Here is a 22,807-nt window from a genome sequence, read left to right as displayed (position 1 = left end):
CTACAGTGTAGGAACACTGACGCTTGCCCTCTGCCCTCTAGCGTGACAATGACTAAGCATGCATGATACGTCTTTATGAATATTGGTAAAGACATACAACGTTTCCACTCCACACTTCCTGTTAATTTCTATGTCAGTGAGTTAGTAAGCAAATCTGTAGTGCTACATAGCAAGTTCCTGTACCGCGTGTTAATAGGTAGCACTGGGAGGCATGGCGCTACTGCGTGTTAAGTGGATTTGCGCGTAAACGGTTCTGAACTGTACATACACACACACACACACACACAACTATATATACAGATTGAGAGAGAGAGAGAGCATATAGACAGTGCGCACACACATTGACAATTATTTTAGGATATATTTTATAGAATGATGCTAATTATGTTTTATTTCTTGTATTAAACCTGTTACATCAGATCTGGGTTGTGACACAGACTCCCAGGCCCTGGGCTCTCTTGGCTCCGTATGGTCCCTGGGAGGACCCCCCTTCAGTGTGACAGCCCTTCTCGGGGTCACACACACTCTGGGGGGTTAAGACCTGGGTTCCAGAGCCTCCTGAAACTGCACCTTCCCAAGCCTTCAGCCTGCCTGTCTCTCACCATCAGCCCCCTCAGGGAGTCCTCTACCTATGGTTGCCCACAGCCTCGACCCGGAGAGGGAGCAACACCCCCTGATCTCTACCCTGCAGTGACTCTCAGCCAGCATAACACAGGAGGTTTATTGAACATCTGAACCCTGCACAGGCAGGTCTCAGGGCCCTCGGGATGCCTGGAATCCCTGAAAATTCCTGTCACACACTCCTCAAACTCCTGGGTGGCTCGCCAGACTGTAGCCTGAATTGGGGTGTGTTAGTAATGTTGATTTAATTGTAGACAAGTTCTGGGTTGAATATAATAGTCCGTTCCTTCTTTGTTGGTATATTGTGTTGCTTGTGCTCAGGCAATTGAGCACAACTGGGTCATCTTGTTTCCTGGGATTGCAATAGTTCAGTCCCAAATTCAGGATTTTGGCTAAGTCCTACCCTTAGAGCAACAATAAGGGTGTAATAAGTCAGAAATATCAATGTCAATGTCATGGTTGCAATCTGCTGGGTTCTAGTTGTCACAATTTCATCTGATGTTGTTTACTTAAGTCCTGAGTAGTTTACTTAAGTCCTGTGACCTAGACGATCAATACAGCTTTAACTGGTTAGCATGGTAAATTTTGTCTTTATTACGCTTTCCTCCTCTTATGTCAATGTCATGGTTGCAATCTGCTGGGCTCTAGTTGTCACAATTTCATCTGATGTTGTTTACTTAAGTCCTGATGTTGTTTACTTAAGTCCTGTGACCTGGACGATCGATACAGCTTTAACTGGTTAGCATGGTAAATTTTGTCTTTATTACGCTTTCCTCCTCTTATTCTAATCTTATATACTGCTGAACAGAGTTTATCTATAATTTGGAAAGGTCCGATCCATCGGTTACATAATCCATGTTTTGGTGACTTATATGATAAAAACATTATCTGGTCTCCTACCTCCCAAGTATTCTCTTTCTGGTTTTAGTCAAAGTAAGCCTTTGCCTTACGTCTGGATTTTCCCAGTTTGGCAGCTACCTGCAAGTGGATTTGATTTAAATGTTTTTGCAGATTCTGCATGTAGGTATCCATTTTTATTCCCTCTAATTGAGTGCCACTAGTGTGCCAAATTAAATGTTCTGGTAATCGTATTGTTCGGCCTGTCATCACTTCAAAAGGTGTTTTATCAGTAGATGCAGCCGGTGTTGCCCTCAATGCCATTAAAATTAGAGGCATGAGGGTGTCCCAGTTACGTCCATTGGCAGCAACCAGTTTCCTCAACATCACTTTTGTAGTCTGATTGGTTCGTTCCACCATCCCAGACGACTGTGGTCTGTATGGGATGTGTGGTCTCTGCGGGACTCCCAATAATTTAAGACAGTCCCTAAAGAACTGTCCCATGAAATGTGATCACTAGTCAGATTCTACCTTTGCAGGGATCCCCTAGCGAGAGAAGACTTCCTTTACTAGGACCCTGGCAGTGGCTTTAAGAGGAAATGCCTCTACCCACTTTGAGAAAGGATCAACAAACACCAATAGATATTGGTTACCTCTTTGAGTCCTTGGCAAAGTCAAACTGCAAAGCCATCCAAGGACCTTCATACACCTGGGATTTTAGTGGTGCATTTCTTTTGGATGGAGTTGAATTAGCTTGGGCACATGCCAGGCAATTCTCACAATATTTGCATATCCATCCTAAGAAGTGGCCACCATCCTACAAGATGCAAGATGTTGGAAAGTTTTGTCCACTCCCTGGTGTCCTCCTGTAGGAGTGTCATAGACCATGTACATCATTTCCCTCCGTAGGTGAGCTGGAACTACCCACACTGGGAAAGGACCTCCTGTATACATGAGAACTCCATCTACTACCTGTAACTGCTGCTCATGTCTTTTGTACAAAGGGTCTATTGTTAATGACCCTTCTTTTCCTGTTTTGGAAAGCTCTAGGATTACTTTCACTATGTCCTTATCCAATTTTTGCATATCTTTTAAATCTGGTATATCGGGTTGTACCAATTTAGTTGTGGCTAAAGGACATTTAGGACTAGGGGTAGTAACAGAATACTCCTGATCTTTTCCTTTACAGAATTCCCCTGATCGGGCTCCTTCTCAGGCAAATTTATCAGCCTTCTCATTTTCTATAGCATAAGGATCTAATTTCCAGTGAGCTTTCACTTTTATTACTTTAATTGGCCACCCTGGAACAGTAATTATTACTGCTAACCAATCAATGTATTTCATCAGCGATACATACCTAATCGGTGTGCCATCAGAAGATGTAAACCCATTTGTTTCCCAACATAGTAGAAACTCTGTGAGAATAAAGCTGGAGAATTTTTATATCCCTGGGGTAAACGTGTCCAAGAATATTGCACTCCCTGGAAACTAAATGCAAAATGGTCCTGTGAAATGTGAGCCAATGGCAATGTCCAAAAGCTGTTACTGATGTCTAATACAGTAAACCAGTCTCTGGGTCAAAGGATTTGGTCAGATCTGGCATCTTGGGCACTGTAGGGGCACAAGTGGGTGTGACCTGATTCAGGCATCTAATCAATTGTGAGATGCCAAGAACCATCTGGTTTCTTCACAGGCCAAATAGGGGAATTAGCAGTGGAAGTACATCTACGTAGTACTCCCTATGTCAGTAAAGACTTGATCATCTTTTCTATGTACGGATTTGTTTGTTTTGGGTAAGGATACTGTTTTGGGGCTGAAATCTCTCCTCCTTCCACAAGAATAGTGACTGCCATGCATCCACAATCATGTTTGTGTTTAGCAAAGGCATCTGCATGCTTGTAAAGTAACGCCTGTAACTCAGGTTGGTCTCCATGATTAGCCACTATTTTGTTCAAATCATACCCCTCAGGTTCAGAGTCATCCACTGCAGATACCACGCCACACTCAGGCATGACTACTAGAGAGTCATCCTTTGCTCCATGCCGACCTATTTTAGAGCCTCTCTGTGCATATGCCTTGGCCAGTAAGGCTAATGCCTTCTTTAAAGAAGTATCATTAGTTATGTGCATATTAACCATTTCCCGTAACTGGGGAAGAGAGTTATTAACCAGCAAACTAATGTATGGTGGCTTATCTGTTTCCTCTTTCATATGACTCTGCCAGGCTGCACTTAACCACAGATGAAACTGATGTGGAGTTTCATTAGTTTTCTGCTTTAGGTTAGACAGAATTGCCACTCCAGCTTGCCCCGGATGCTGATTATGTTCCATTAGGGCTACTCTTTCATTAAAAGTGTTTTCTTTAATTCAATACTCAGGTGGCAAAGTACTCCACAATGCTCGATTCACTGTGAGTTGTAAGATTTTAACCCAATCTTCCCTTGGTAAGCCAAACACTTTTGTTGTCTCTTGCACACGTTGTGCATTGTGACAGACCCAGACCAGTGGGGTACAGGAGTCTGGTAGAGGGCAAATATACTGGTCACTGGATGAGTAGTTTTCTGTTCCCTGAGTGACCAGAGCAGGGGCTGCACTAGAGTAATCCGGAACCTGCTAGAACCAGTTAAGGCAGGCAGGCTAATTAGGACACCTGGAGCCAATTAAGAAGAAGCTGCTAGAATCAATTAAGGCAGGCTAATCAGGGCACCTGGGCTTTAAAAAGGAGTTCACTTCAGTTTGTGGTGCGAGTGTGAGGAACTGGGAGCAAGAGGCGCAAGGAGCTGAGAGGGTGTGCTGCTGGAGGACTGAGGAGCACAAGCGTTATCAGACACAAGGAGGAAGGTCCTGTGGTGAGAATAAGGAAGGTGTTTGGAGGAGGCCATAGGGAAGTAGCCCAGGGAGTTGTAGCTGTCATGCAGCTGTTACAGGAGGCACTATAGACAGCTGCAGTCCACAGGGCCCTGTGCTGGAACCCCGAGTAGAGTGTGGCCCAGGTTCTGCCCAAACCTCCCAATTGACCTGGACTGTGGGTTCTTCCAGAGGGGAAGGTCTCTGGGCTGTTCCCCAACCCACATGGTGAATCTCTGAGGCAAGAAAATCCACCAATAAGCGCAGGACCCACCAAGATAGAGGAGGAACTTTGTCACAGCATGCATTGCAACTGAAGAATTCTCCATCATTCCTACTTGCTTAGCTACTAGGTCCAAGGTCTTAATATCTGTAACAACTGCTACAGGACAATCAGAATTAGAATCTGAAGCTCCTCCTTCTAAATCAGGATCTGGGCTTCCATCTGAGCTTGAATCTATAATTTCTATTTCTCAACTCCTTCTACCTAAATTTACATTTTCCTCATCTGAGCCATCAGAACTTTCCACTGGACATAATCCTGGATATGTAGGATAATTTTCCATAAAACCGCTATGTCTTACACTCAGGGCATCTCCACACTGACGCAGGACATCTCTTAGTCTGCTAAGGTCGGGTGTAGTAGGGCTTTCTACCGGTACACGAGGGGATACCAGCATATACCAAGGGGGTGTAGAGGGCCCATGAAATTCTTGGGGTCTAGGCAATGTTGATTGCCCAAATGCCAATAAATGTCCACCCAAAGGGAATGGATCTTCTACTCTATATGGTGCTAATGTAATATTGGGTGGAGGAGCAGGAATTCTATTCCTTGGTGTCATAGCTCTTTCTGTTGTAACTTAGAAATTACTGGTTTCAGAGCAGCAGCCGCATTAGTCTGTATCCGCAAAAAGAACAGGAGAACTTGTGGCACCTTAGAGACTAACAAATTTATTTGAGCATAAGCTTTCGTGGGCTACAGCCCACTTCACTGGATGCGTAGAATGGAACACATAGTGAGGAGATATATATACACATACAGAGAGCATGAAAAGGTGGGAGTTGTCTGACCAACTCTAAGAGGCTAATTCAGTAAGAGAGAGAGAGAAAAAAAAGTAAGAGAAAAAACTTTTGTAGTGATAATCAAGATAGCCCATTACAGACAGTTGGACAAGAGATGTGAGAATACTTAACATGGGGAAATAGATTCAATGTTTGTAATGCTCTAGCTACTTGTGCCATTGCATCTTCTAATCCCGGAACAATGACAGTCTCTAAAGGCGCTGCCTCTTTATCAGGGGCTGGTACTAACAGAGGACAGGATTTTTCCTCCCCCTTTGCTTTGCTCATCTCCTCTTCTGTATTACTAGCTGCTTTTTCTATGACCCTCATCTCCGCCTCCTGTGGTTCCACGTCAGGGCTTCCTTTTCCTATCTGCAGACTGCCGGTAGCTTCTGCACTTCCAACTTCCTTTTCTGACTCTCCTTGTGGCTCTTCAGATTCAATCTCCAACTGCGCTTCTAAAGGTACTGTAGCAGCCTGAGCTAATTCTCTTGCCCTACTTCTAGTTGTTGGCCCTGTAGGTTTTTCTACCTCTGTCAGTTCCACCATACTGATAGGGGTGGGAATCAATTCTTTATCCTCCTCTACCATATCTTCTCCCCTTTCTAATTCTTTAATCTTTTCCAACATCCGACCATGGTCTACTCCATAGGCCACAAGCATTTGCTGAGCTTCCCTGAGTAACTCTATTTTTTTTATTCAATTTCTTTCCCAGTGAACTACAAGCCATGAGCAGGCATTCAACAGCTATTCCCTTTACCAATTTAGCTCTTTTCTTTTTTTGCTCTGTTTCTTCATCAAATACCTCACTTACAAAACCCCAAGGGTTACCATGCTCAGAAATCATCTCACTATTCCTCAGCTGTTCTAATCCTCCTCCATGTTCCTGAATATATTTCCTGGCAAAGTTTTCTAAAGCCAGACTGCGGGCAACTCCAACAGACTCTACTCTTGCCCTTGCTTCACTCTTAACACTCTTAATACAAAATAGAGAACTTGTTTCAATTTTACAACTTTACTAGCTTATTCAATAAACTAGAATAAATACTCTGTTGCTTTTCTCTGAAACTGAAGGCATCCCTTCACAGGAACAACAGGAAATAACATCCCATCCGGTTTTTTACACTTTGTTCAATAAATCCCAAGTAAATAAAATAGAGGGATGGGGGTACATTCCCTCTCTTCCCTCGATGGATTGTAGCAAATCGAGAGGTCTTTTCCCTGTTGGGACCTGCCAAATACTGGGGAATACTGAGCAGACGGATCAGAGGTGCAGTCGGGGAGAGTTAAGGGGACTGAGATAAGGTATCTTTGAACTGTTCAAATTCTGACTTATTGTGGCCTTTCTAGCGGCAATTAATACCTTACTGTGTCAACTCCCCCACCACCACTAGTGTGGGTCATCGGATCCAATGCCACTGCTAATATCTTATCACTACCATTCGTTATAACTTCAACCTTTACAAAACCCCTTAAACGCACGTATCACTTTAAATAATATCACTTTGGTCAAAAACTCTATTACTTTATCCTGCAGTATTATATTAAAAAAACCCTTAAAATTAAACTTCTAATTCAAAACCACAAATACTTCTAAGTCAAACCACAAACATTGGAATACTGGGACTGCTGCCAAGCCGCAGTCACAGGAAATTAGGTTTCTGTTATTCTTGAGAGAGAGGGCGAGGCACACAGTTTGTAAGTCTCTGTAATTTTAACCATTTACTTATGCCTCAAGTGAGATTTCTTAAGGGTCTAAGGATGCTTGGAATCCCTGAAAATTCCTGTCACACACTCCTCGAAACTCCTGCCTGGCTTGCCAGCCTGTAGCCTGATTTGGGGTGTTGATTTAATTTATTAACTTAATTTAATTTTATTCCATTTTAAATTAATTGGTAATATTAATAATAATTATTATGCATATTAATTAGTATGGGTTTAGGCTCACCAATTTGTTTGATCAGAAGATGAAAGTTCATCCTGAATCAGGCTTCACAGAGTTTAAAAAAGGACCTTCGGGGGTATGACAGGAAGCTCACACTGAGACAGATATAGTCATAAAGGCCTTTTATTAAAATCAATGAAATAGTAAGTAAATGGTAAAACAGTCAGAATTACAGAGTTACAATTGTATTACTGTTATTCAAGAGATACATATGATAATACAATATTATGTATTATACAATATATATGTATTATACAATATTATGTGCTGTGTCGGAGAATAACAGAGTTCTCACTTTTTGTTTGGGTACAGCAAGTCAGATACTTTATTTTCTCTAACAATTGCTTAGAGGGAGAGAGCTAAACAGGTCTCTCTACAGGTAAACAATTACAGCAAACCTTTATACCTTTCATTACAGACAATAATAAGCAACAGCTGCATTTTGTTTATACATATGTAACCCTTCTGCCCATCTAAGTTGGCAGCAACAAGGGCCGGGTTCTGTATCTAGGGGTTCCGTTTCAATAACGCAATGCAAAACCGGTTTGAGCCCCCACCCCGTGACCTGGGACAATTACATACCACCCCCTGGGTGCCTCTAAGAGGCAATACTTCCCCTCTCGCAAGCACGGAGTCTGAGTGTAACAGAAAATGTTTAATAACATGAGGTAAACGACATCAGCATTAAATTGGAAAAACACCACAAACAGGATTCATAACACAAACCATGAGCAAAAACCCACCCCAGCAAATTGGGCCGTGTCCTTTCCCTTTGGTTCTTGAATCCAGCAACCCAAAAATCACCCAGAGTCCTCAAAGTCCAACACCCCCAAAGTCTCTTGGGTCCAGCAACGACCCAAAGTCCCAAAAGGCCAACAGACCCCAAAGTCTCTGTCCCTGGTCAGTGCAGCCCCAGAGTAAAAAGGGGGGGCATGCAGGGTGTTATGGGGCACCTTACGTGATCCGAGGCCGGCTGGCAGTCTCTCCGTGGGGTTCCGCCACAGCCTTCACCACGAGCCAGTCCACTTCCTGCCGTCCCACAAACTGCTCCGCTCTACAAGCTGCTCCGCTCACCGACCTGTGAGCCGCTCCAGCCGTCCCCGCAAACAGCTCCGCTCGCCATTCCTTGGGCCGCTCCAACCGGCCCCGCAAGGCTCCGCACTGCTCGCTGCTCCTCCAGTCGTCCCCACAAATTGCTCCGCCAGCTGCTTAGCAATATAGCTTCAGGCTCCCCCACTAGTTAACACACCACTCAGTGATCTCAGCTTTTAATAACTTTAGCTCTTTGGTGATTTCAGCTCTTAGCAATGTCAGCTCATATTAGGGGAGCCCCAGTGCTAGTACACCATTGGCCCAAAGTGAATTCAGCTCAGCAGCCTGTAACTAGACTCCTAATAGAATCAAAATTAGCTCTGACATTCAACAGCGGAGAGAGGCAGTAATGCAATTGGTGTTTCAAACCCTGAGAGAGAGCCACCCCATCAGGTACAAATACCTGTCCCCATCCTCTCTCAATTCATTGGGTTTTGTAACCCAGGCCCCTTGTCAAGCAAGTGCTACTTAGGTAATGGTGAAGGACTCACTCAGTCCTTCTGTCATACAACAGTTCCACTGGCCTTGATTCACAGAATCAGGGTAACAAAACTTTATTCTTCCTGCCCCAATAACAGAGAAAACTGGGGATCCCACACCAGCCAAAGTAACCACTTTCAGTTGCTGTTGTTTCATGCCAGGCGAGTGGGTGTGCCTATGCAAACAAGATCAGCCCCTGGAGTTCTTTTCCACACTCGCCATAATTCACCACCAGATGTCAGGGTAGAGCTCATCCTGACTCTGCTTATATATAGGCCATCTTGATATCTTATTTTTCTCACTTGTTTTGACTCTAGTCTACATACAATATTTTCTACACCTTATCTACACAAGGTTGCAACAACTTCTCACACAGTTCTTTCCCACTCGCCTCACACATTCCTCGCTTCTACAAATCTCGCATTATTAGGGTTACAATTAGCCTGACTCTTGCTAAGGAACTGTCATGCATTGCATCCCCTTCCTGTCAGTTCTTTCTCTGCTTCCACAGCTGCAAACGTTGGTTAATACTTACAGTCTCTTTTAATAACCTGGTGTTGGAAGATATAGAGGCGTGCAGAGGAAACTAATGTGAAAAGCTGTTAAAGCTGTTTACTCTCCAACTTCATTCAATAAGCCTTAAACTGAAATAAAGCGTAGGAAATCCAAGCTTAACCTAGTCCCCTTAAAGTTTGAAAAGAAACAAAATACGGCCTATTAATAGTTAATAGCCATCGTAGATGGGGAGCATTGATTCGTTGTTGAAGATGGAGACATTGAAGAGTAGATAGATTGCATCTAAAATGGCGAGATGAATCGCCTTTATATAGGGCAAATGCCGGAAATCCTTCCTCTTATGCCCAAATTTCATCCTTCCCCCACAGAAATGTTAGGGTACATTTACCCCAAAGGCTAGTATGTATGTGTGTATTGATGACAGGTATGTACGCACTTGTGGTGTACTTGTTAAGTCTGTGGGTACAACTTTGAAAAATCCCCTTTGTCATCCTTCATGGTCTATCGGTTTAGGTAAAGGTCTCTAGACAGCTGCATGGGTGTTTTATCTATTTGGGTAACAAATATAGGTCATCTTTACTTTTCTGGGTAAAGGGTCCCAAAATATGCTAACTGTGGCTTAGCTTAATATACAGGGTTTTGGCCTGTAGGTCTCTTGCATTACAGCCAAGCTTATTTTTAATATAAATCTATAAACCTATTACATCAAATACTAAAATTCATAAGAAAAGATATATCTATGCAAGCAAGCAGATTCATCCTTAGGGTTACAGGGCCTAGCAACCCTCAGCACCGTCCAGCTGGGTCTGACCCTGTCCAGGTAGCTCAGGAACCTCTTTGTCCCCAGTCCAGAAGCGACCTCCTTCCAGCCGAGCTCCCCCACCAGCCCCGCCTCCACCCTTTGTCTTTGTTCCTGGGCAAACAGGTCACCTGAGTCCCCTCTCTTCTGTGCTTTGTTCCCCGACTGGCCAGAACCGGCTGCCTTCCTGGGCCATCTCTTCTCTGTCCTTTGTCCTCCCATGGGCCTGAATCGGCTGACTCCCAAGATGGGCTGGGTCACCGGCTCACCGGTTCCTAAGTTCTACAGTGTCCAGGCCAATGTCCAGAGTCCGGGCTGTTAGGCGAGGTCACACCTGGCCCTCTGGAAACACAACCCCCCTCTCCCACCACCTCATTACACATGCATCGCACAGGGAAACTGAGGCACAGACAGTATTCATGCAAATCACTAACAAAATCCCCCACTTCGTCACAGGCTGTTTTTAAAATAAAAGTTTCATAAAAACTAATCACACAATTTTTTTTGGATTTTAGAAAGTTTTCTAGAGATCTTGGCCATTTAAAACTAATTATCACAGAAAATATCCCACATTTTTCAATTCCTGCCCCATGTTTTAAAATATTTTCAGGACAGAAAAAAGAAGACATTTGAATTATTAAGATAGATAGATAATGACTGGTAATGATCTTGACCTGGCGGTTCCAAGGTTTCCCAGTGAATCACTTTTTTCCCAACATCTCAACCTGGTAATTCACAAGACCTAGGAAAAACACACGAGTCATATACTGAGCTCAACACAATAGATTCATAGATTCTACGACAGGAAGTGACCTCGAGAGGTCATTGAGTCCAGTCCCCTGCCCTCATGGCAGGACCAAATACTGTCAAGACCATCCCGGATAGACATTTATCTAACCTACTCTTAAATATCTCCAGAGATGGAGATTGCACAACCTCCCTAGGCAGTTTATTCCAGTGTTTAACAAACCTGACAGTTAGGAACTTTGTCCTAATGTCCAACCTAAACCTCCCTTGCTGCAGTTTAAGCCCATTGCTTCTTGTCCTATCCTTAGAGGCTAAGGTGAACAAGTTTTCTCCCTCCTCCTTATGACACCCTTTTAGAAACCTGAAAACTGCTATCATGTCCCCTCTCAGTCTTCTCTTTTCCAAACTAAACAAACCCAATTCTTTCAGCCTTCCTTCATAGGTCATGTTCTCAAGACCTTTAATCATTCTTGTTGCTCTTCTCTGGACCCTCTCCAATTTCTCCACATCTTTCTTGAACTGCGGTGCCCAGAACTGGACACAATACTGCAGTTGAGGCCTAACCAGTGCAGAGTAGAGCAGAAGAATGACTTCTCGTGTCTTGCTCACAACACACCTGTTAATGCATCCCAGAATCATGTTTGCTTTTTTTGCAACAGCATCACACTGTTGACTCATATTTAGCTTGTGGTCCACTATAACCCCCAGATCCCTTTCTGCCGTACTCCTTCCTAGACAGTCTCTTCCCATTCTGTATGTGTGAAACTGATTGTTCCTTCCTAAGTGGAGCACTTGCATTTGTAATACACAAATATCCCTTGCTCAGCACTGAGATATGGACACCTCTGGGATAGGGTGCGGGGGCTGTTTATACAGGGACCCCTCGGCAAGCGCTGAGATGCAGTGACCTCTGAGGTGGGGTGCTGGGGCTGTTTATATAAGGATCTATTCCCCGGCTGGCGCTAAGATGCAGCCACCTCCAGGTAGGGCATCTGTTTAACAGCAATCCCGGGCAGCTAGTTAAAAAGAGTTTGAAACCAAATGGGGATTAACCAGAGGCAGAATGTACCACACCAAGCTAGGGGCCGGCCCGGACACCGGGGTTCCTGCCCCGGCTCTCACCCGAAGGATCAGGGGTCTGCCCTGATCCGCATGGATCCAGCACAGTGAGTTATAACCCACTAGACCTGGCAGCCACAGTCCCAGCAGGCATCTGCCCCAGACTTGCCCCTTCCCCCACTGGCTGGGGACCTGTGTCCAAGTGGCTGCACCCCACTGTTCAATGGGACCCTCTCCCCTGCTCTCCGTGGCTCTCGCCCAGCCCCGAAGAGGGGCCGACCGGCTGGAGGTGGAGCAAACTCACCAACTGGAATCTTCCTGTTGTGGACGATCCGCTCAGCAACCAGCCTCTCAGCACAGCCGCCGGTGCCCACACGTAGGGGGGCAGAGCTGATGCGCCACTGGCCTGGGGCAGAGCGGGCCAGGGTCTGGCTGGGATGGGAGACTCAGGAGGGCCCGGCCATCGGGGCTGGTCCCAATGCCCCTAGGGGGCGCTGTGTTTGTTTTAGTTATAGGTTTCTCCCAAACCCTTGTGTATCTCAACACCGGGCAAGGAGTCCTTGTATAAACAGCGCCCGCGACCCACCCCAGAGGCAGCCACATCTCAGCACTGGGGAGAGGTCCCTGTGTAAACAGCCCCATGACCCGTGCCAAATTCAGCTGCATCTCAGCTCTTAAATAGAAGGACGGTGTCTATGGCGGGCCGTGGAATCCAGCTGCTTCTCCTGATCCAGCCGATAACCCGAGTCCCATCAAACGGGATTCCCCTCACTCAGTGACCCGGGACCTGGGAGACATTTGAGGAACCGAGAGACAGAAAATAAAAGAGATCCTAGAGGGGAAGGATCCCTGGTCCCACTCCCACTCCCCAGAGCCAGCCAGTGCCCCACCCTGGAGCAGATTGGAGCCAGGGCCCTCTACAGGGGAAAGGCCCCATGCCCCATTCCCTCGATCCCCAGCCACCGGTGCCCCCCTGCGGTGGGGCCGGAAGCCAGCTGTCCCTGGGAGCAGGCCTTTGTCTGTGACAATCTCCCACTTGTGTCAATGGCACCGAGATCTCCAGCCACTGGAACCGGCTTCTGCAAGACATTCTAGGGCCAGATTCACACGCTTACTTCCCCTTCCTGTCTTGAAATCTCACATCTCACCACAGCCCACGCCCTGACACTCGTGCCCACTCTGTCCCAGGCAGGTCTCCACATGCACCTGGCTCTTCCCATTGGAGGCAGGATTCGCTAGCTGTCCTAATTGGGCACCTGCTTTTCCAGTGCGCTGTTCCCAGCCACCCCACCCCGAGGCGGATGCATCTCAGCTCCGGGTGAGTAACCCCTTGGCAGTGTTGCTGTGTGGCTGTTCCCCAGCTGCCCCGCCTGGAGGTGGCTGCATCTCAGCTCAGGGTGAGTGATTAGCGTCTGCAGCATGTACAATATGATAAGAGGCTTGAGCTGCTGGCATTCAAATATTATTGTGTGATGGGGAAAAGCGGTAATAAAAGGATAGAGCTGGGACAGGCGGCTGGGAGCCAAGACTCCTGGGTTCCATCCACAGCTCTGGGAGGAGAGTGAGATATAGAGGGTCTCGAAGCCAGGACTCCTGGGTTCTGTCCCTGGCTCTGGGAGCAGAGTGATGTGTAGAGGGGCTCAGAGCCAGGACTGCTGGATTCTATGTCCAGCCCCACAAGCAATATGCAGCCTGCCCCTGTTGCAGGGAAGCCGCAGGCAGGGCCAGCCAGAGGGCGGGGAAGTCGGCAGGATGCTGGTGCTGGGGTTTCAGAGAGAGCATCTACCCCCTCCCCTCTGCACTCACTTCTGCTTTCACATTCCTGTGCATGCCGCTTCCCCAGGCTCTGAGTCACAAACCCTGGGGAGCCCGGGCTGCAGGGTCGGAGAGGCAGGCGCCGGGCCCCCCTCTGCAGGTCAAGGGATGAGTGGAACTAGGGTCAGGGAGGGACCTGGATGGTCTGTCGTGACTGGCGTGCCCCTTAATCGCAACCCGCAGCCCCTTGCAATCCCAGCCCTCGCTCCCTGCCCCCACAGCTCTGCGGGTGCCCCTCCAGCCCAAGCAGGGTCCCACCCCAGGGCTCCCCCACCATGGGGACCACACCGGAGGTGTCGGTCCCGGGGGCCACGTACAGCAAGGGGTTCCCCAACTCTCATACCTCAGCCTCCTTCCTGAGAACACCTGAGGGCAGCAGAGGGATGGTGGGATATAGAACTGCCGGGGCAGTTTTGGGGGGCAGGGAGGACAGGCATTGCAGAGGGGACAATTATAGATACCCCAGGGGGAGCACATATGTGCCAACTTCTCTCCATCCTCCACCTGTGCTCACCCCATTGCCCCCTATGGAGCTATATCAGGCACAGACCCCCTGTGGCTCCCAGATACTATGCGGGAGCAGGCCAGCCCCCTCTTGCAAGGGATGGTGCCATGGGGGATGCAAGCTGAGGCCCACCCAGCTCACTGCACCAGTGACCGGCTCCAAGGCTGCAGAACTCCAGCCTTGCCCAGATGGGGAGTGAGGAGGAGGGAGTGGCCCAAACTATTCTCACAAGAGTGTGGGGGGCGGGTGAGGAGTGGCCCCTTCCATTTTCACAAGAGTGGGGAGGAGAGTGGCCAGTACCAGTTTCATGGGAGGAGGAGAGTCCCAACTGCAGGAGGAGCAGGATGGAGTGGGGGCAGGGAAGACAGGGGTGGGGCAGGGAGGGCAGTGTAAGTGCCCCACTCTGGGTGCAGAGGGGGGCGCCATCAGCTCTCTGCAACCTCCCCTCCGGGACACTTTACCAACAACTGGGCCATCCGGCTCCACTGGGTCCCTGCAGAACCGAGCCACTCATCGTGCAGGGGCGACACCAGCACCAGTGGGGGGGAGGGGAAGTGAGCCAACAGGCCACAAAAAGCATCGTGTGCGGGGACAAAGCACAAATCTGCGGATTTTGAAAGCCAATCGCAGGATTCTTAGAGCAAATATCACAATTTTTCATCAATCTCAGGATTTTTAAAGCAAGCCTTGGGGTTGATTAGCAAATTTTGGGGAGGGGGGTTGTCATGCTGTTCACATTACATCCCTTGATTTTTTAGCGAATCCTAGAATCAAAGACCCACAGGGTAAGAAGGGACCACAGGGGTTACTTAGTCCAACCCCTGCCAAGATGCAGGATTTGTTGGTTCTAAAGCACCTAGACAGATGCTGTCCAGCCTCCTTTCAAAACCCTCTAGTGAAGGAGCTTCCACGATCTCCCTGGGCGTCTGGTTCATTTTCCGACTGCACTCTCAGCTGGGGAGTTTTTCCTGAGATTTAATCTCAATCTGCTCTGCTGTACTTTGAACCCGTTGCCCCTTGTCCTGCCCTCTGGGGTGAGAGAGAACAACTTTTCGCAAGCTTCTCTATTGCAGCCTTTCAAGTATTTGAAAACCACGATCATGTCCCCCTCCCCAAATCGCTTTTCCAAACTAACCATGCCCAGTTCCTTCAGGCTGTGACCCTAGGGCTTGCATTCCATGTCTTTGATCATCTTTATCCCTCGCCTCTGTATCCTTCCCAGTTTCTCTACATCCTTTCTATACATCTGAGGCCTGGCCAGTGCCGAGTAGAGCGGTATTGTCACCTGTCCTGACTTGCATGCTCTGCCTCTGGTGACGCAACCTGAAATAGGTGCAATATGACATTTTTCTGTCTTATTAAGTATCCCTTTCTTAAGGATTCCCAATGTTCTGTTCCCTTTTTTGATGATCTTTGCACATTGAATGAATGTTTTCACAGAACTATTACTGAGTGATAACAGCTCAATTTATATGTATAGTTGGGAGTATGTTTTCCAATGTGCATTACTTTGCCTTTATTAACATTGAATTTCATCTCACATTATGTTACCCAGTCACTCAGTTTTGTAAGATCCCTTTGTAGCTCTTCGCAGTCAGCTTTGAACTTAACTCTCTTGAGTAGTTTTGGATCATCTGCAAATTTTTCCACCTCACTGTTTACCCCTTTTTCCAGATCATTTATGAGCATGTTGAACAGCACTGGTCCCAATACAGAACGCTGGTGGATACCACTATTTACCTCTCTCCACTGTGAAAACTAGCCATTTATTTCCTATCTTTTAACCAGTTACTGATCCAGGAGAGGACCTTCCCACTTATCCCATGACAGCTTATTTTGCTTAAAATCCTTTTGGGAGGACCCTTGTCAAAGGCTGTCTGAAAATCTAAGTACATGGACTGGGTCACCCTTGTCCATATGCTGTTGACTCCCTCAAAAAATGCTACTAGTTTAGTGAGCCATGATTTCCCTTTACACGCTCAAAAACCATATTGAGTCTTCCCCAACAAATCTATGCATCTGATAATTCTGTTCTTTACTATAGTTTCACTTTATTATAATTTCAACCAGTTTGCCCGTCACTGAAGTTAGGCTTATTGGCCTTCAACTGCCGGGATCACCTCTGGAGCCTTTTTCAAAAATTGCTGCCACATTAGCTATCCTCCAGTCATCTGTTACAAAAGCTGATTTAAATGATAGATAGTAGTTCTGCAATTTCACATTTGAGTTCCGTCAGAAGTCTTCTCCAGCTTACTTCTGAGAATGTCATATGGGACTGTGTCAAAAGCCTTGCTGAAGTCCAGTTATATTATGTCCACCACTTTCCGACAGCCCCCAACCAGTTACCTCGTCAAAGAAGGAAACCAAGCTGGTTTGGCAGGCTTTGTTCTTGGTAAATCCAGGCTGGTGATCACCCTTTTGTCCTCACAAATTGAAGGTTTTATACATTTCTCTAGTTGGTTTCCATTTGTCGAGGTCAGGCTGACTGGTCTATAGTTCTCCGGCTCTTCCTTTTCCCCCTTTTAAAGATGGCCACTCTGTTAGCCCTTCTCCCATCTTCTGAGACCTCTCCTGGCATCCATGAGTTTGCAAATATTATTGCCAGTGGCGCCAATATTTCTTCGACTAATTCTTCAGCACCCTGGGTTGAACAACTTCCTGCCCCACTGATCTGAATTCATTCAAATTGGTCGGAACATCTCTGACGTGTTCTTTACTTATACCAATCTGCAGCCCATCCCCTTTGTTCTCCGTGTTAACTTCACTAGTTGCCTGCTCATATGTTGTTTTTTTGTGGGAAGACTGAAACAAAGCAGGCTCTGATCTGCGTTGCCTTCCGACCATCTTCTGTCACCAGATCAGGATTTTCTGGCCGATCTCATGATTCTTAGAGAAAATCTCAGGTTTTTTCACCAATTTAAGGATTTTTTTAGCCCTCGATCTCTCAGAACTGTCTGGTGATTTGGGGTTTGCTCTGTGTGGGGGGTAGGTCACTGCACTGCCAGCAGCCCCAGATCAGCCCCCTGCAGAGCCCAGCAGTACTGATGGTCCCCCAGGCATATCTGCATCCCCAAACACCCTCTACTCTCACACTTCTCACCCCTGTCTGTCTCTAGGTCTGTCCCAGGCAGACGCCCCAGCCATGGGCAGAGACCTGCTGCCACAACATGATGCCGTGGAAAGGGAGCTCCCGCCTCACAGCCCCCTCTGGAGAGCAGGGGGTCCTGCCATGCTGAGGGTCCTGATCTTCGCCCTGCTCTGGAGGGGTAAGGAAGAAGCACCTGTAGCCCCAGTGCAGAGGGAAGGGCAGAACCTGCGCTAAGTGGTGCCAGGTCTGTCCCAGGACTTGAAAGGGAGACTGGCAAGAGAGGGAGGGGAGCCCAGTGCCCCAGTGTGGTGCTAGGGGGGCCCTGAGTGACAGCGAGTGGGCAGGGGGCTCGATGGAGGGAGGGATGGAAACTAAATGGAGTGAGATTTGGTCAAGGACCCAGGGCTGGGCTGGCATGGGGGTGTTGGTCGGGAGTGTGGGGAACTGGCAGAGCTGGGGGTGCAGCTCAGGGTTGGTCTCTGCTCTCTATGGGTCCCACTTCGATCCCTCCCCGTCCCCTGCAGGGTCCCTGTCCCAGCCACCTGCATTTACCCTGGTGGTGCCACAGTCGGTGTCGGTGCAGGAGGGTCTCTGCATTCTCATCCCCTGCAACTTCACGTACCCAGCCTCATATGACACAGACAATCCCTTGGCCGAGCTATACGGACAATGGTACAAGGAGCCAGCTACTGTGGGCAAGGATCGTCCCGTGGCCAGCAGTGTCCCCAGTGTGAATGTGTCGCAGGAGACCCAGGGCCGGTTCTGGCTGACGGGGGATCCAGCGCATGGTGACTGCTCCCTGCAAATCAGTGATGCCCGACGGACAGATGCGGGGAGATATTTCCTTTACGTCGAGAAAGGCATATTTGAACACACTTACCGCTCCAATTCCGATGGCACTGCCCCTCCGCTCACGATCTCTGTGCCAGGTAAGAGCAGCTGCAGTCACTGCTTGTGAGGGTTTCCCCCCCCGACTCTGAACTCTGGGGTACAGATGTGGGGACCCGCATGAAAGACCCCTTAAGCTTATATTCCACCAGCTTAGGTTAAAAACTTCCCCAAGGCTCAAATTCCTTCCCTTGTCCTTCGACGGTATTACTGCCACCAACAAGTGATTTATAGAAAAATTCAGGGCAGGGTCACTTGGAATCCCTATCCCCCCAAAATATCCCCCCAAACCCCTTCACCCCCTTTCCTGCAGAGACTTGAGAATAATATACCAACCAATTGATTAGCAATGTGAGCACAGACCAGACTCTTTGTCTTCAGGACACTGAAAATCAATGAGGTTCTTAAAAGAAGAATTTATTTATATATATATAAAAAAGAATCACACCTGCAAAATCAGTTTCGAACGTAACTTCACAGGGTAAATAAAAGATTTAAAACACAGAGGATTCCCCTCGGGCTCAGCTTCCCAGTTACAAAAACAGGAATCAAACTATATCTGTAGCAGAGGAAAATTCACAAGCTAAAACAGAAGATAACCTAACGCTTTTCCTTGCCTACTTACAATTTCTGTGGTTTTAGCTCTATTATTCCAGGTATATTTTCAGGAGATGTTGTACCGGCTTGGTTTCTCCCTCTGTCCAGAGAGGGAAAAACAAAGAAAGAGAAACAAACAAATCCTCCCTCCACCCCCACAGATTTGAAAGTATCTTCTTTTCTCATTGGTCCTTCTGGTAAGGTGCCAACTAGGTTATTTGAGCTGATGAATCCCTTACAGGTAAGGCGATTTAGTACAGCTGCCAAAGAGGGATTTTATTCTACTGCATACATAAAGTTGTTACTCTTCCCTCTATATTTATGACACCACTCATCAGCCCCCCTGAGCCAGCCAGTCCCCGTCCTGGGGCCGGATCGGAGCCGGCACCCTAAAGGGCAAATGCCACATGTCCCCAAGCGATTCTCTCCCCTCTCCCCGTGTCTCAGAGCTGACGGAGGAGCCCGAGATCCAGATCTTGCCGGCGCGGGGGCTGCCAGGGATGCTGCTGGCTGGGGAGCCAGTGACTGTGACCTGCACGGCCCCTGGGCGCTGCTCTGGGGTCCCTCCTCAAGTCAAGTGGACAGGGCCGTTCAGCGACACAGCCCGGGACGTCTCGGCCCAGCTGGCAAACGGCACCTGGGCCCACAGCTCCGCGCTCAGCTTCACGCCCACGCCGGGGGACGATGGCAAAGAGCTCGTCTGCAGCGTCACCTACAGCTCAGCACAGGGACCTTCCACCCGCAGAACCATCCGGCTCAGTGTCAGCTGTGAGTGACCTCCCCATCCCCTCCACGCCAGCCCCCAGCTCCCTCTGCTGGGATCACCACCTCCGTGGGCTATCCCAGCCCTGTCCTCCAGCCCCTCCCCCAACTCTGCCCTGTGCTGGGATCCCCACCCCCCACCATGCCCCCTCGGCCAATTCTACTCAAGCCCCTTCCATCCACACCTTGCAGCCCCTTCTCCCTTGGGACCTTCACCCCTTCCTGCCCCCCTTGGTTATGGGTCCCCTCTCTACCCTCGACCTGACCTGACCTGCCCCCAGGATCCTCCTGTCCTGTGATCCACACCCCCCATTCCAATCCCCCCTTGTTAGGATTTCCCCTCACACCAGCCACCCCAGTTCCCCCTGACACCTCCCAGGCTGTCCCACTGTGTTTCCTCCACCCCCTCCCCTTTCTGCTGGGATCGGTGGATGCTCTATATGGGGCAGAGTGTTAATGGGACCCAGTCACTGTCCAGCACTAAACGTGCTCCGGGCTCTGTTCCTAGAGACCTTGGCCCGCCCTGCCCCAGGGAAACCCCCATTAAATGTTCTGTGACCCTGTGACGATGCTGCCTGTGGTCACTCTATTAGGGTGAACTGCAAACAGAACGGGGCAGACAAATCCCAAATGCTGGTGGATATTCCAATACTTAGATTTACCCAAGCCAGTACAAAACAGCTTCTATAGCACCTCACTGGTTACTCAAAAGTCCAAACAACGCAGTTCCCTTAAAGTGCCCAGCCTCGGACCTCCACCCAGACACACATGTCAGGTATGATGATGATTACTGATAATCTTATCTCATCATATAAAAGAAAAGTTTCTTCCAATCCCAAAGGATCAGCCACACACCCAGGTCAAATTATAACTTAGATCTTACCCAAAATACACGCTTATAGCCAACTCTTATTAACTAAACTAAAATTTATTAAAAAAGAAAAGAGAGAGCGTGTTGGTTAAAAGATCAATATACGTACAGACTTGAATTGAATTCTTTATGTTCAGGTACATAGCAGAGATGAGATTGTAGTTGCCAAAAGTCCTTTTAGAAATAGTCCCGAGGTTATAGTCCAATGTCCATATTCACGGTGACTCCAGTGATCCTTCTGGCTTAAGGTTTCCCACTCTTGAAACCCACAGCAGATCTGAGATGAGGAAGGATCGTGTCCCAGGGTTTTTATACATTTCCTGCAGCCTTTTGGCCTTGGAAAACATTATGTCAATTAGCACAGGATAATTTATCCATTAAACAGTTCGGATACAGGTTACCACAACCTTCAAAGAGGCATATAGACAATAATACTATTTCACTTAAGTATCTTCCTAAATGTTAATATTCCTTTTTTGATCTTTGAATCAAAGCTATAGCAATAGACAAGACTTGTTTGCTTATATCACAAGACCTGATCAAACAGCTACCCTTATCTCTCTAACACTGCAGTCTGCATTTCAAGCTCTATTCATTTACATATCTTCCTAACCAGTCTCTAAAGTTCGGCCATGGGTCAGGTCAGGCTGTGAGTTAATTAACTCTTTCTGGCCTGTCACCTTTCAATGATATATTATATTAAACTATTAACATCACAGACCGTTGCGCTGCAGATCCAGGGCAGAGGGGAAATCAGCGGCCGCCTTTGCGATGTGAAGGATCAAATTAGGCATCAGTGTAAGGACGGCCCTTGTTCCCTCAGCCGGAGGGAGATTTAGAAGGAAACAGCCCCCCAGTCCCCCGCCCGTGTCTGAGCCCAGGCCCCAGCCCGACCCCCAACTTCTACACAGACCTCGGAGGAAATGTCCGCGCTGCAATCAGAGACCCGCAGTCCGAGCCCCGTGAGCCCGACCCAACGGACCCAGGCTCTGAGGCTCGGCGCCACGGGGCTTTGAGGGCAGCGTGGACGGACCCTGCCAGGCCGGCCAGCCAGTATCAGCGTCCAGCTGTTCCGCGTGTTACTTTCAGCCGCCCCTCTGGGTGCAGCAGGGCTGCAAAATATCCAGGCCTGGCCAGCTATGCCAGAGGACAAAGGGAGAGGGCTGGGAAGAAATGAACCGAGGGAGGAAGGCAAAGGAGCCATGACGGGTGTGTCTGATGTCCCTGGTGATGGCTGGGTCTGGGGTGGGGGTGGGAGTGGGGATATTTAGACCCCTGGCTCTATCCCACCGTGGGGAGGACACGTTTGGGGAGCAGGACACTGAATGCCCACGCGCCCGGCAGAGAGTGGCACTGGTGACGCTCGCTCAAATACCCAGGCCGGAGCAGCCTGGCCCCTCGTTAGTGACTCTGCCAATTAGGCCCAATTTTGACCAACCAGTTTTGGTCCCTTGGGTTTCCATTTCCCACGATTCTGGTTCCCCGGCGCGGCCTTAACCCGGCCCCTGGGTTCCGTCGGGCGCCTCTTGGGTCAGGCTCAGTCAGGTCTGTTGCTTCCCTTCCCCACCCACGGGTCTTGTGTCACTTCAGGGACTTTCCCATCCCCCAGCTGAGCTCACAGCGAGGGTCAGTGTCTAGGCTCAGTGATCACTAGCGACCCCCCTCCGGTGCTCTCCAGCGCCCCTGATCCTCCCTGTCTGGTTTGTGTTACAGACCCGACCGGGCCCCCCACCATCACTGGGAACTTGACGAGCAACGGATGCCCCGGTGAGAGGCCGCGTTGGGAGACCAGGGAATCAGTGAGCGCCTCCTAGTCACGCTCTGCCCACGCTCAGGGGCAGGACCCAGGCTCAGCCAGGCTCATGAGTGGTGGGTATTGCAGGCCAGGGGAGGCTGAGCTGCCCCAAACAGCCCTACGTGGCCCCGCTCATGCTCTGCCCCCAGGTCCTCTCCTGCTCACTGCCCATGCTATTCCCCCATGGCAGCGCTGGGACTGGGGCTGGGACTAGGTTTAGGGGGGGTCGGCCTGGGGGGGGGAGAATCAGCTGTGACTGGAGCTGCCCAACGTGACGGCTGAGACGGGGGATTCTACAGGTGCTGGGCCCAGAGAGCTCTGCCCAGGGGATGTTCCAGCTGCTCATTGAGTGTGAGTGAGGTTAATTCACGGAACTCCGTGCCACTGAATGCGAGTGGGGTAAACCCATGGGACTCCCGGCTAATGGGTGTGAGTGGTGTTAATCAGTGGGACTCCCGGCCACTGGGTGTGAGTGGGATTGA

This window comes from Emys orbicularis, chromosome 20 (assembly GCF_028017835.1).
Source record: "Emys orbicularis isolate rEmyOrb1 chromosome 20, rEmyOrb1.hap1, whole genome shotgun sequence".
NCBI classification, from domain to species: domain Eukaryota; kingdom Metazoa; phylum Chordata; order Testudines; family Emydidae; genus Emys; species Emys orbicularis.
The sequence above is the reverse complement of the archived record's forward strand: the minus strand, read 5'-3'. Positions refer to the sequence as shown.